We start from the raw sequence: 15696 nt of genomic DNA, 5'->3' as shown, positions 1-15696 counted from the left end.
CCTTGGCAAAATATGCGTGGCCCCCCCTCTATGCATCATCCAATTCCCCATGTAGAATATGTCAAGTATCTTCAGTAGCCCATCATGTTGTTGCTGATCGAAGTAGTAGTGAAGACTACCGAAACTCTATAGGATTCTCCCTCCATCCATTGCCTCCCATTCATAGCGCCTCTATTGGGGTCTGTTAGGAGCAGTATGTGTGGAAATTTGAGCCATTTCAGAGCATCTTCACACACAAAGAAGGGCTTGAGGTAACGCTTGTTGATCACACTAACATACAATATCATTTTCTAGATATGAACTAGACATAAAATTTGATAGAAGATCAAAGTGGATTAGACATCATACGCTTAACAAATGCATTAGATTCTTAGCCTTACACACAAATATTTTGTAGCTAAAAATAATTTATCAAGTGTACATACTTGTACATTGATTAGCACATTCATTCTTATATATTCATCAATAACACATTAACAAAAAGGCAACAAAATCACATAATTAAATACCAAAATTTTGTTATAATTATTATTAATTGGTTACAATAACCATCATGTTAGCTATGTACAAAATACAAATTGACACAAATATTGACGATGTATGCCTATTCAAATTTGAAATTATTACCCTAAGAGACTTAAATGTTGAGAAAACAAAGGGGCACAGGTGTTGGGAGCAACTGCTCTTGCCCACAGAGATTGTGTGAAAGAAGGAACCCTCAAAAATTGGGCACAAATTTTGTTGAGAAAAGCAAAGGCATCCACTAATGGAAGAGGGACACAATTGGAGTCCTTAAGGATGACCTTATAGGAAATCAAAATGTTTTCATTATCACTACCTTAAGGACAATGCTACAAGATAATCAATAACTTAATAGAGCTTATGGAACTAGATCCGGGCAGGTAACTATATTGAACTAGAATATATATAAATGAATTTAGTGCTTCCTAAAAATTGTTGAATAATATTTTTTATTTTGACGTAATTTTTAATGTTAATTTAGAACATAGATTTATGTAAACTTACGATTTGGGAAGAATTAATTATGATATCAAGAAGAGCACTATAGTAGTAGAAATATTTGAAATACACTACAATATTTTATAAGAGTAACAATACATGAAAATTTATGTAATATACTTAAAAGTGGTTATTCTTGGATTTGTTTTAAATGGAGTTATATATCACTAAAAACATGATGTATTTAAAAGCATTTTTTAATAATAGTTCATACATGAAATATTTTTTATGTTTTGGAAAAAATTAGTAATGTTTTGAAAACGAAAAAAATTGAGTAATATATGCTATGAATTAAGAGTCCTTCAATACTATGACTTTACTATAGTTTTAAATAGGAAGTTCTTTACATTTATTGAAAATGGGCTTCTATTTAAATATACTAGATTATGTCTCTATTTTTTAGAAAGTAAATTTTTTTTATAGATGTCGGATTTCCACTGAGGTTATTGTAGCCATATTTCGAGTCGGTTGTGTTGAGTTCTCTTATGAATTTCTCTTCGAGTGTATCCGCTTTGCTTTTTATGTTTATAGTACCTAGGATTTTTGTTTTGAAGTTCGAGTGGAATGGTTTGTACCTGTTAACATCATGTTTCAATTTTAATGGACGATTGGTTTGGTGTTGTGCTATCCATTTTTCAAGATTTTTAGTTTGTCCAATATATCGTTTTTCTGTAGCAATACATAGAATAGAATATATGTAATATGGGCCTTTTGTGCCTTTTTCTTTATCTTCTTCACGATTACCTATTTCAAATAGCAAAATGAAGTACGATGAGTATTTTCATGTGTGTTAGAAGATGAAGTTTGTATGTATTTTAAGATATTGAGTCAATAATGTACCTGTAGGTGGTTGAAATATATTGTTCTTTGGTGGAGTCACGAAAAACGCAAAATGTTCGCCACATGCTTCTTTTGCAAAATTCAAATCAATAATGGAAGTTATACCTTCTATGGTAAATGGCAATTCTTTTGCTTTTTTTTTATCATCTGTTTGGAACATGTTGTTGAACTCTGCTAGTATGACATTTCCAATCTTACGATCTATTTTGAGAAGTTCGGTTAAGCTTACATTGTAGCTAAAGTTGTAGCTAAAGTGTAGAAGTTCAAGGCAATAAGCTGAAATTCCTTCTGAGTACTTATCTATTATAGCTTGTGCTTCTATTCTCAACATCATTGAAGTAATGATATCTTCCTCTTTTGTGATTTTTTAAATTATGTACTTAGTTAGACTTGCATTATGTTTGAATCATTTTTTATAAATAAATTTGGATTACTAACTGTTTGCTCTCATTTCTTTGTCCCCATGTTCTACCTTCCATTGTTGTACTTCATGTTGATTGTTATCCATGAAATTCCTAAGGTCTTGTAGTGTGCTCCATCCATGAATGTATTCATTTAGTTCCTTTCCAACCATAATTTGCGAGATGCATTTGAGCTATATACAAGAAATAATTTTGTCCCTTTGTTCTTTTTTTTAATTTCTCTTGATCTTGTTGAGCCAATCAGGCTTTACTTTTGAATTGATTAAATATCTACGAAATAGTAATCTATTATAAATTAGAATATAAACTAATGTGAAGAAATACTACAATGCATGATATTGAAAATGTACCTCGTCTATTGCCATATTTTATTGTTGGTTGTTCTTCATATAAGTTTTTTGATAGATCCTGCATATTTTTTTGTAAATCAAAAGTTTCTTTTCTCTTATATTGATGAATATTCAATAAAAGGATTTTCTATTGATTACTAATTTTCTTAAGTTCATGTAAGCATTGGAATGAAGTCTGATGGATTGATTTTATTTAAGATTCTTAAGTTGTTTCGAGTGGTGACTCATGAAAGCATGACATATGTTAGTCCTAGTGCAAATGATTTTTGTATTACTACAAGAGCCTTTCCTTTGAGTGTGCATCTTTGTGACTTGTGTCCTATAATTGCATATGCTAGTGTGATTGAAAAAGTTGTTTTGTGATACCATATGGAGTTTAATACCTTTTGTTTATGTTTTGATCATCTTAGTGTGATTTTTACATTTGTTGATAAGATCTTGGCATGAATTTTTAAAATTGATATCTGGCACATAAAGAACATCAGACAATTGTTTTACAACTCCATTTGACTTGAGAGCAATCGTACACCAAAGGGACATGATATGTTTTGTGCCTCCTTACCAGTGTCAGACGAACGACACATAGCTCTGGTAACCCATCTTCTTCTGATGATAAAAAGAGAAAGAAGAAGATCAAGTGCTTCTATTGCAATAGGGAAGGGCACAAGTAGAATGAGTGCCGGAAGAAGATTGCAAATGAGAATAACGGAGTAAAGAAAGAGTCCAGCAATAGCACACAGGCAGTACCAGTAGAGATGTTCGTAGCAATTGAGGAGACTTGCACGGAGGTAGTTCATGTACCTGCGAATGAACCTTGGATTATTGACAATGGTGCATCACACCACATGACCAATCGAAAGGATTGGTATACCTCTCTACATCCGGTAGGGAATATCCCAGTAGCGGTCGGCGATGATGCAAAATGTCTAGCAAAAGGGAAAAATGTAGAAATCATAATAATTGATGAGATCTCAATGATGACATGCCAAACATTAAACATAGTAATCAGATAGTTGTGCGAAACTTGCAAGCAAACAATCTTGTAGTCTTTTGAAAATAAAAAAATGCTCTTATTTGAAGATATGTCCCAATTGCCTCCAGTATGTAAATGCAAGGTGCAAGAAAATGAATTTTGTAGAAAATGCTATATTGGAAACTCAGGTTTCTAAACAACTACAACCTTTTCATTCCTTCACACATTAATACATCACCTAGAAGATCCAACATACATAGAATTCTTAAACATAATCAGAATAAGACAACCAATGGTAAAAGAGATTCAATATTACATAGATAATTTAATCATAAGTGATAGTGAAGCAAACGATTTCATTGACAAGGACACAACTATACTGTGCACCCATCAAAATGACACATGATACTATAATGAGCTCATACTAGCATCAAATTAAAAGCGTCACTGTGACATCCAATGTAGATCAAATCTTAGAATTAAAAGAATGGATAATGGATCCAGATTTCCACTCCATACAACAAATAGCAATAACAGTGAAAGTGATGATTACATAAAATATAGATCTCATAATCAAAGCTACAAATGGTGCTATTGCAAGTGTCATATCACTAGAAATAGATAATAACACGAGCAAACTGATGATGGACAATAGTTGCTAATTGACTTAGTCTCATTGCCAACTGCTCCTGTTGTTGCTGCTACAACAATGTGTTTTCCTTGTTTTATATAATTATAAGTAATGTACTTGATCATAAATGTCTTTCCTGAACCAGGAGTATCATAAATGACATGAAGTCCTGTGGGTGATCCATTAATCTTTTCGTAAATTTCTTATTGTTCAAAAGAAAGAGTTGCATTTTCGAAGTCCTTGAACTCATTTATCATTTGAAGTAATTTTGTGCATGTTGTGTTATGTATATTGGTATCTTCATGAAATTCGATTGAAGCCATGAAAGAGTTTTGAATAACACGTAATGGGCTTTTTTATAGTATCATGTTTCTTAGTTGGTGGTGATTTTGATCAATTAGCAAGTGCACTTTGCAATATTGATCAATCAGAGATCTAATGTCTTCTGCTGTTTTTACCAGTTCTCGGATATGGCATTCTAAGAAGTAAGATTTTGTATGATAATGAGCTCATTCTCATTTCTAAAATTTACATTCTTTAGTAGAAGGTTGTAAAAAAATCCTTCAAAATGATGAGCAGGGTGGTAATCTATGCAATGTACAATCCGTGTCGATGGATATACTTAATTTCTGCCAAAATGCCAAAAGGTTTGGCTAAGACTACTAAAAAACAATGCATATCATCGTTATCTCCTCGAGCCCTTGATGAGCACAAATCAATGTAGGTTGGCGATGTAGGTAAAAAATTAATGGAATTGACGGCCATCACTAGGCTCTATTTCATCAGTTCCCTCCTCGTGCTACATATCCATGCCAATCTCTACACCATCATAACTATGTGCTTAAGGTGACATAAGCACTACATGCCCACAAATAGTCACTAAACACTTCCAGCTTGTTGTTGCAAAGTGAGAGGAGCATAGCACCATAAAGGAAAAGCCATGATGCTTGAGCCAAGGGGGAGAGGATATGAGAGTTTGGAGCATTGGGTAGTAATGTGGGCAAGGGGGATTAAAAGTGGATGAACTATTGATGACAGATTTCGAAAGGTACAACATAACCCCTTCCCCTCCCTGCAAGCATATGTTGGACCAAATGTGGTCTTTTATGGTGGGAGTTTCCTTAATTTCGAAGTATGTTGAATTTTTAGGCAGGTAGCATTGTGGAATCAAATGAAAAGGTGAGCCCTCCTTGAGCCACGTGTCATCGTTTTTCAATTCTAAAAATTCTAATTGTTTTTGGAATGGAAATGCCTATCTTGGTCAAACCGTCTTGATCCTTCTTCTTCTTCCATTGTCGTCTTGTTATCTTCATACCCTTCTAGCTTTCAAATCTTTCAATCTTCCAATGATCTCCATCTATTCCTCTTTTGAAGCTTTCATGGCCTCCTCGCTCTCTTTCTCCTCCACCTTCAATTTGAATTTGCATCATCTACAATGCCATGGCCACGTGCTTCATCTCTCTCTGCTGCTTGATGCTTCTATGTTTCTTTTCTACTAAAAAAGAAGAAGAAGAAGCATCATCATCATCATCATCATCATCATTTGCAGTTGCAGCAACTTGCAATGGTGGTAGAGATTGTAGTTCTTTTCTACTAAAGAAGAAGAAGAAGAAGAAGAAGCATCATCATCATCATCATTTGTAGTTGCAGCAACTCGCGATGGTGGTAGAGATCGTAGCTAGGGTGTAATGCAAGAATTTTCTTACCGTGTGTTCAATTTTTGCCTTCCTCTCCAATTTCTCTCCCTTTCTTTCCCCATAGTTGATTGGAAGATTTCTGTAATGCAAGGCATTGCAATTGTAATCTATTTCCCCGTCTACGTGATTGCCTTTCCCAATTCAAAGCTCCCCTCTTTGTTTCATTTCCTTCTTGCTATGAGTGGCCGATCTCCTCCTTTTCGATGATGCAGCATTGGAGGATCCTCAGAGCATGAGAAAAGTGTGCAACGATTTGAATCAAAGTTGCCTTCTCTAGAGTCATTGCTTTCCAAGGAAGCTTGGAGGTGTAAAACGTGGAATCGACCTTCATGGCAGCAACTTCAATTCATTGACCCTTCGAAAGATCACCCCAGCCATTTCCAATCGGATCCTCGAATGAATGCATTACAAAGACAAGACACTTTTTGAGTCCTCTTAACAGTAAGTTCCACTATAAGCTATTGTACTGATAGATAATCTTTGTTACAATAGACATCTAGTAATTGTCTCTCTATACACTCAAATTTTCACTGCAGAATCACATATAGAAACTACCACAAGAGGGAAGGGCACATCTAGCGATAGTTGTCGCTATTTGGAGCTCACAGGTTTGACGTCCTTGTCCTTACCGAGGTCAATAAGTTATGCACATTGTGATCAGCGTGAATTGGCTTTAGAAATTAAAGGATTTCCAACCATGTGCAATGTTAGGTGAACAATTTTAAAGGTAGAGAAAGAGGGGTTGAGGCAGTAAAGGCACACACTATCATCACCAATCATTCACACATGAAAATATTAGTTTCAACATTGCAAAATGAAGCAACAAGCAGCCAAGTTTTTGACAACCCTACTTTCAAAAAGCATCTTATATTGTTACCCCAACTTACAACATGTCATTTCAGGCCTGGTACTTGACTCAGCTTTCTGAAATCCTCCTTAGCTAGTAGTAATAAAAGCTGACACCCCGAGCAGAGTGGATATTAAATATAAGGCATACATAGCATGTAGCCAGGCCCGTATTAATGAAGCTTGGCTTATCACCAGGTCCTCCACATCAGTTAATCCTTTGTTGCTTGGGATGGTACCCCTCCCCTTCCAAACCAGTCCATAGCGTAGAGAGAAGTTTTAGTGCCATCCTTTGATTTGGCATCTAGAAATTTGTGATCAAGAGGGGCACATGCTTGATCATTGCACTCTACATCAATTGGGGCTCTCGATGTCGCCCAGTGCAAGATCTCTAAAGTACTTTTGACCCCCTACCTAGGGCCCTTTGTATAGGGCAGTAAGCCCTCCAAAAGAGGCCAATTGGCCCCCCAACATACTAGTCAAGCAGATTCTCAGCCCTCTCCATTATTAAAGGGCAATTTTCCCTTTTCATGAGCAGTACTTTTGCACATAGCAGCAAGTAGTGTTGGTCCTCATCCTAGCCCACATCCATAGGCTCTTCCTTGGGAAGTTGGTTCACATGGGCTTGGGCACATTGATCTCTCCACTCTACTAGTCCTTGCCAAGACTGATGCTCACGATATCGCTATAGCACCCAAAAGATGAAGTAAACACCAAGAAGAGTCCCCTAGCTACCTATCAATCGATTGATTGTCCATCTAAGTAGATGGACCTGTGTATGATATCTATGGGACCAACTCCACTAGGCGGCTAAGGGGAGAGGAAAGCTCATCTGACAATGGCTCAGGATTGGGTGAGAGCTAGCATCAAGGAAGCAAATCAATGATACAATGCTAGTGTTGCTTGACTTGTCTGGGTCCTATCCTCCTACTCTATAGTCTTCGTGATGTGGACCACTGTCTAGCAAGTGCTACCTTCACTCAAGTGGTTTACCTACCCATGTCATAAAGAGAGGACATATCTCTGTCCTTATGTGAGTAACCACCCGGTGTGAGGTCTATCGAATCATGCCCTTTGACTTTCTCCTCATTTGGTTCCCTATTCTCTCTCTCTCTCTCTCTCTCTCTCTCTCTCTCTCTCTCTTTTCTCTCCACTCTACTAGTCCTTGCTTTTGTTCATCATCCCTTTTCTTTATAGACATCTGTGCTTTGCTACCTTTGTAGCTCCCGACATACCCTGGGTGGTGCAGTCTACTTGCAAACCTCTAACATGAACCTGATAGCTTTGCATTGATGTCTTTCACTGCCCCAAGGTACTCCTGTAAAGTTGCAGTCATCTGCCAGTCTTTTGTGCAATCCCTGGTGCCCACACATCAGCTATCATGTTGCCCATGTTTCATTCGTTGATCATCAAGAATATTGAGGAATGGACTCAGAACAAAATCTCACAATGTGTGGAGAGCTTGATGGCCAATTCACCCTTGCCTATTACATAAATTGCTTCAGTGGAGCAAGGATTCCCTTTTGTTGGATCTGTGCTTACAAAAGTTATGTTAGGAGGTGGTAAGCCAGTCTCAGAGAATTGAGTGCTCATGGAATAAAAAATGAGCAGTAAGGAAAAGCTCTCCTCTGTGCAAGGATTTGTCTTTGATGAGGAGAAATCCTATTTAATGTAGTTTTGGACTGATTGATTACATCAGCCATGCAGAGGGCATTCAATGCAAGCTTTCAAGAATATAATGACTACATCGGCCATGCAAAGGGCATCCAACACTAAGGGTCCATAGCTTTATCATGTGTCAAGCATCGAGCTCAGCTCATCACAAAAATGACTTGACATCTGTGCAGGACATGCGTCCGCTGAAGCATTGCCAAGCTCAAACGAGATAGAATCCACAGTTTTTGGGTTTGATATGGGACATAGATGCAATGGAAACAATACAAAGGACACTGGAGCTATGTATGCAACCCACAGTACTTGCTTCCATGCCTAAATGTATAGCCACCATTTGGACAGCCAACATCTAGTGTTTATAAGGAATTCAAGGATGGTGGTTCTCATGTCAAGTTTGAGTCATATAATGGAGTATAAGGCAGGTACAAAGCCATCACATTTCTTCAATAGTTTGATGGGTGGTTTGTTTACATAAGCATCTAAGATCAGGAAGGTTGCCACTTTTTTGAAAGGCAATGCACTCAGGTGATAAACCAACCTAATGCTTCAAGGAGATGCTCCTTCCACTTGGCTGGAATTTAAACAAGTATATTCCTCTACTTAGCTTACTCCAACTTGTGAGGTGGAAGTACTCTCACATTGGCATGACTTGTCATATAAAAATAGCAAGTATCTTGAGGATTATACTCAAAGGTTTTGGGATGTGTTGCTACTATTGATCTCTTACAGGCATGTATCTTTGCAAGAGCAAATATAGAGGTACTATTGTGGATTACCAAGTGAGTTGTGTGACTATTGCATCAAAACCAAGGTTGGTTCCATGACTCAGTTGATTGAGAATGCAAAGACAGCCAATGCTTGGATGCAAGAGAGAATTTGGGTTTCAAGGACAGCAAGAAAGAGGAAAAAAATGGGATGCCAAGCATCAAGAAATGAAGGACAGTAAACCCGAAAGTAATGGATTGCATCCAAACCCATGAGCTGTCTATGAACACAATCGTGAACCTCTATGAGCATCGGAGCTACCAGCCAACTAGGCCCATCCAAACTAGTCACAACCAAAGGAGAAGGTACTCCTATGCTGCCACATCAGTGCATATTCGTATAGCCAGCCATGGACAACACCTATACAAGGATTATGTAAGCTGTAAGTGCTTCATTATAAAGGATTATACATACAACACGTATAGCCACAAGTGGTTCTCAGCTTGGTATACCATCTGCCTACAATTCCATACAACCCAGCTGTTTGGCCAGCAATTAATATTAGCATACGGACTGTCTGTATAGTCCATATGCTTTTAGCTTGTAGAGCACCAAATGATCCTCCAAAATGAGGCTAGTCGGCCATCCTATTGCACCCTATTTCTTGGAGTGATTAAACTTGGTGTGGGTGTTCCTAGAGTAGAGGCAACTCCCTTGAGGCCAACTTATTAGAATTCGGAGAAGAAATGCTGTTGGTCGCTGGAAAAGCAATTTTTTGCAGGTCAAAATTTGCTCACAACTCCTCCAAACAATCTTGAATCACCACCAGACTCTGGGAGTATCCTCAAGAGCTTAGGGCAAATAGATCAAGCTAAGAATGACAATACTTGGAGTAGCCTTTGAGGTGCAGAAAGGAGCAGCACCAGCACTATCAATTAGATTAGACTATCAATTAGATGCCTTAAGCACATTCACTTCTTATCTTTGAGATAGCTTATGCAAAATTCTATATATAGATACCATATTGGAAACATAACACCATCCAAGCTGTATCTCCACTCCTAATGCCCTATCAAAGAGGCTAAATGCTCACACAACAATCATAATACACTGAAGCTACACTATAATCCCATTGTTGCCAACTGACCTAAGGCTGGTACAATCATACAAATGGATCAGCCTCCCCACTCAATGCTGCTCCTTGTGTTCAGCCCTTGGGAATTGTACACAATGGGAGGCCTTTTCCCATCCCCATAGCCAACCTTAACTATGGGTTGAGAGTTAACCTTAGGTATGTTTTCCAAAGAAGCTCGCTCTTAATGACCAAAAATTTTAAATTGTGCTACAAACACAAACAATATTGGAGTGGGGTCGTGTATCACTCGCCCGAACTGTAACAATTTACCTACTATGCTTTGGAGTTCCATATATATCACAGAAACACACAAAAGACTCGTTTCCCTCCACAGCGGCTATAAGAAAATGATCGAATGAGGTTAACAATGGAAGCCAAGCACAAATGTGCTGATTTTATACAAATAACCAACTAAGTCAAGTTCGAGTACTAGAATTTCAGACATATACCTCGATGAATCTAGGAACATTCCCAAACTCATCCTTTGAAAACACAACATAGTGCAATTTCAATCTCATGACATAGTCACTCATAAGATTGAAAACCATAAACTCCATCCCCTAGCAAGCCATCAACCGATTGACTGTCCAGCTAAGTAGATGGACCTGTGTATGATATCTATGGGACCAACTCCACTAGGCGGCTAAGGGGAGAGAAGAGCTCATCTGACAATGGATCAGGATTGGGTGAGAGCTAGCATCAAGGAAGAAAATCAATGATACAATGCTAGTGTTGCTCGACTTGTCTAGGTCTATCCTCCTACTCTATAGTCTTCGTGATGTGGACCACTGTCTAGCAAGTGCTACCTTCACTCAAGTGATTTATCTACCCATGTCATAAAGAGAGGACATATCTCTGTCCTCATGTGAGTAACCACCTGGTGTGAGGTCTATCGAATCATGCCCTTTGACTCTCTCCTCATTTGGTTCCCTATTCTCACTCACTCTCTCTCTCTCTCTCTCTCTCTCTCTCTCTCTCTCTCTCTCTCTCTCTCTCTCTCTCTCTCTCTCTTCTCTCCACTCTACTAGTCCTTGCTTTTGTTCATCATCCCTTTTCTTTCCACCTTCTTTGCGGAAGGAGGGGCATGTGTTTATGAGGATGTGAGGCAAAAGGAGTTTGCTAGAGTTGGGTGTAGTCTAGGATTGATCGTATATAACGGGCTCTAGAGATGGCCATCCTTTTGCAAGCTCACTTGCTTCCCACATGGCAGGGGGATACGTACAATGGACTACTTGTTGGGTCCCTTAGCCTTTGCCTAATGAATATACATGACTTTGTTTTGCCTTCTCCCCCACTCAATGCTAACTGCTAATACCTAGCCTTTTGTATCTCTGCTACTATGCCAGTAAAGTGAGGCCCCTCCGATGCCCATTTGTGTCAAGGTCCAATTTGATCGTGATGTGAAGATGTGGTTAAGGGTGGAATGCTGCCATCGGAAACCAGCCTGTCACAGTGCCCGCCATCCATGTGCCTCTGTGTGTGAGCTAATCTCTCTCTTTAGAACTGATCAATAAATCTTGGCTAGTGTGTGGCCTATCATGAGTGTCCGATAGTTCCCTTTGTCCTTGGGGTCCCCTATTTTGTGTATCGCTACAATATTGGTGGTGACCAATGAGGAGTTTTGTTAATCAATGCAAGGGGGATATTACTTTTCTATTGCGGAAGCATTTCAATCCAATGGTGAGGATCAAAACTCTCATGAGGCTAGCCAATGAAAAGTTATCTTTCGTGAGATGATTAACAAAAAGCTTGAAATTTTAAGGGCAACCTAGTAATCTCACTTGGAAGCTAATTCCACACTCCTCCTTCAGAGGCTAATTTCACACCCCTTGCTCTCCCTCTCCTTTATCTATTTCATACTACCATTAAATCCACTAGGAAGCAATCATTCTCTCTCAAATGTGTGCACTTGTGTGCATGATGAGCCCCTGTGTGAGTTCCCAGGGTCAATTGAGAAGGGATGGTGGTGGCAATGTGGGCACTCATGAAAAATGGTGGATTCATGTGCGCACCCAACAATCAAAGTGTTATGGAGCTTGCATTCACCTACACTTTCGTGGCTTCGTCTCATCCTACCCCTAACATTTTCCATAGCAATCAAGGTCATGCCAATTCTTCGATCTAGCTCAAGTGGCCTGAATGCCAGGTGCTAGTGTTACACTTGTCCATTATGAAAACAGGCCCTAAGAAGGGTGACTAAGGATTTTTTGGATTTTAGGGTGGATTCACACCACCTGGCAGCCATCCTCCAAAAATGTGAGTGCTTCTGTCCTAGTTGACCCAATAGGAGTGATGGGCTCGCACACTAGTACCAAAAAACTATGTTCAATAGATGAAGGCCACACATTACCCGGCCGGATAAGAAAAATCTCCTGCAAAGTGCGATGCGGGGTATCAAACCCACGCCGATTGGCCAAAATGAACACTGGCCCAATTAGTCCTTTGTGATATTTTTTTGTGCACAAAAGGAAAATTTTATAACTTTAGAAAGCAAGTTATAGCATCAGCTAAGCACTTCATAGGCCATTGCATAATCCGAACACTTTTTGCTACAATGCTTCAAAGTTCTCAAAATTTATTCACAAAGCTTGCAAAGTAGTGTAGGAGGGAAATGAGCATACTCAAAGACCTACGTGTTCCTAATCAACTGGATCTTTTGGCCAATAATGACATGAAGTAAGTTCCATATGTGCAGTTGGGGCTTAGTCATCTGACCTCAATCCCCCCCCCCCAGCAAGGTCGATGTCCACCGAATGTGAGAAAACAAGTTGCCGCAAGCAAACCAAGTGTTGACATACCTCCAAATCGGTCGGATGACCAAGCAATTTCCAAAAATATGAAAATGTGATTCTAACGCCACCCGACAAAAGAAACAAAATGGAGAGATGTCACTACGCCACCAAGCAAGTCGATCCCAAGTGGAAAACTTAGCAATCAGCAATCTCCACAATAAAAAAATAAGCCGATATGAGAAGGTGGATTCCCAAACATGCTTGAGCTGCATAATCCAGATGGCAATAGAATCCCACTGGGCATAAGCCACCTTAACCTCCATAACAATAGCAATACTATCAAGTGTGGGGCAGAAGTCCTTAAGCGTGAGGCGGCTAACCGGTTTACTAGCTTCATTCACCCAGAACTGCAGATCAAAAGCTACCAAAATAGTGGAGCTTGACTGCCAATCATAGCATACCCTAGCAAAAATAGACTGCAGAAAAGCAACTTCATGGGCAGAGAGATTAAAATGATTGATAAGACATTGCCTGAAACCAATCAGTAGCCCTTGGGTCCCAATCGTCTTACCACTTGACAGGTCCTCACTCATAGAAACGTTTGGATAGTCTTGGACTGAGAGTAATGGGCGGAATATTATTTGTGAGGGGAAAGCTATTAAGGCAGAAACTCAAAGATAAGAGGCATCTCCACCAAGCCGATCAGTGCCCTTCCATGTGTAGTTGCGAAGGCCATTCTTCCAAACCGAGATAAGGCTTGTAAGAAAACTTGAATGCAGGATGTTAATTGGGAATGGACACATAATCACTTCTTGCCAATGACCTTGAAACCTGAGGGAACCAAAAGTTTGCAACTAGTGCCTCATGATGATTGCCCAAGGTTGAGGTGAGTGTGCAGACGTAAGATCCACTTACACCTGAGTCGATGACACTTAGAAGCAGATGGGAGCCCAAGACTGCCTTCATTTCATGGTGTAGTGGCATATGCCCAAGGAAAGGAGTGCCATCTATCAAACCAGAGGAAATCGCTTGCAAGGTGATCTAACTTAGCAAGAGAAGTAGTTGAGAAAGGGAACATACAAACACTGCGTAGGTAGCACTAAATGCTGAAGAATTGTGACCCGGCGCAACAAGGATATCTTTTTATCGTGCCACTTATGAAACTTTCCTAAAACCTTTTAGAAAAAGCCAATCAAGAACCGTTGATGAACGAGTAATGTAGAAACCAACCGAACACCCCAAATACCTCATAACAAATCCCAACGAACACTAAAAAAGCCAAAGGTAGAAACCCATATAGGTAAAGGATCCCATGAAAGCCAAAGCAGGGTTGTTTTTGATACATTAACTCGGGAGTTAGACAGGGCACGAACTCAAGCATAAATATCCATGAAGCGATTGATATTTCGAGGATCAGCTTCTAGAAAATTAGCATTATCATCTACGAACATTTGGGATTAAAAGGATGACTAGTCCGGCAGGCACAAACCATGAATGGATCCAGAGGCAAGATGCAAATCATGTTGCTGAAGCAAAGGCTTTGTGATGATAGCAAACAAGAGTCACCAAACGTCGAAGCAGGAAGGAGTCATAGTGGTAACAATTGATCAAAATCAACGCAGAGGAATTAGTAAAAAGGGCTTGAGTCATCTTGCAGAACCCTTCCCTGAATCTGAGCTTTTGCATGACCTTGACCATGAAACTCCAGCTTACCCGATCATAGCTCTTCTCAAGGTCCATGTTGAGGAGGACAAAGCGCTTGTTCTGTGTCACAACGTAGTCAATTGCGAGCAGAACATTGAGAATTGCCTTGTGTATATTTATGCCATGTAGAAACCCAAACTAACACGCATGCAAATGGTGCAATAAAATAAACTTAATCCGCAAGGAGAGAGCTATTGCCATAATCTTATAGGCACCATTGAGCATTTTGAGAGGTTGCCAATCAGAGGGTAGCAAACGATTAGCAGATTTCAAAATTAGTTTAATGACACCAGTGTTCACAGACCTTAGCAAAAAGCCCGTTGCACAGCATTAGTTGAGCAGAGCCATGAGATCATGCCCGCACATGCACCAAAGCTTCTAATAAAAGTCGATCGGGATACCATCAGGGCCAAGTGCCTTCTCCTTAGCCATAATGGAAATGACATAATGCAGCTCAGACTCAGAAAAGGGTTGATGGAGAAGCAACCACTATAATTGGTCTTGTAGGCTCCAAGAAAGCTCGGAGGGGTTGAGAGTCGACAATACTGGATAAATGATTCTTGAGGAAGGCAGCTATTGCATGATCGCCCATAACTTCCCTACCATTAGCATCTAGCATAATAGAGATGAAATCGCGAGCACGCTTGTCCCGAACTCTATAAAAAAAGAGCTTAGTGGGCCGGTCAACCAAGCTCCATCCATCGTAAACTAGCCTGGATACGAGCTGCAGCCATACGCGAGTGTTCTGTCAACCGCAGGTGAAGTTCCAATGTCTGGAGTGGCGAGGGCCCATTGTTGTAAAGGAAATGACTGCTGAGTGGTGTGCACCACCACATCAATGCCCATCCAGCTCCTTCTTTATCATCCTCCATGGTAGCTAGGTGGTGTGGACCCGGCCTTGTTCAACGGCATGTACATTAACAACATTATAAAAAGAAGAATAACTTTACTACCTATTTGGCGCTAC

The sequence above is a fragment of the Dipteris shenzhenensis genome, chromosome 8, assembly GCF_047967505.1.
Source record: "Dipteris shenzhenensis isolate YYH24624 ecotype China chromosome 8, Dip_SZ_1.0, whole genome shotgun sequence".
Lineage (NCBI taxonomy): Eukaryota > Viridiplantae > Streptophyta > Polypodiopsida > Gleicheniales > Dipteridaceae > Dipteris > Dipteris shenzhenensis.
This window is presented reverse-complemented; position numbering follows the sequence as displayed.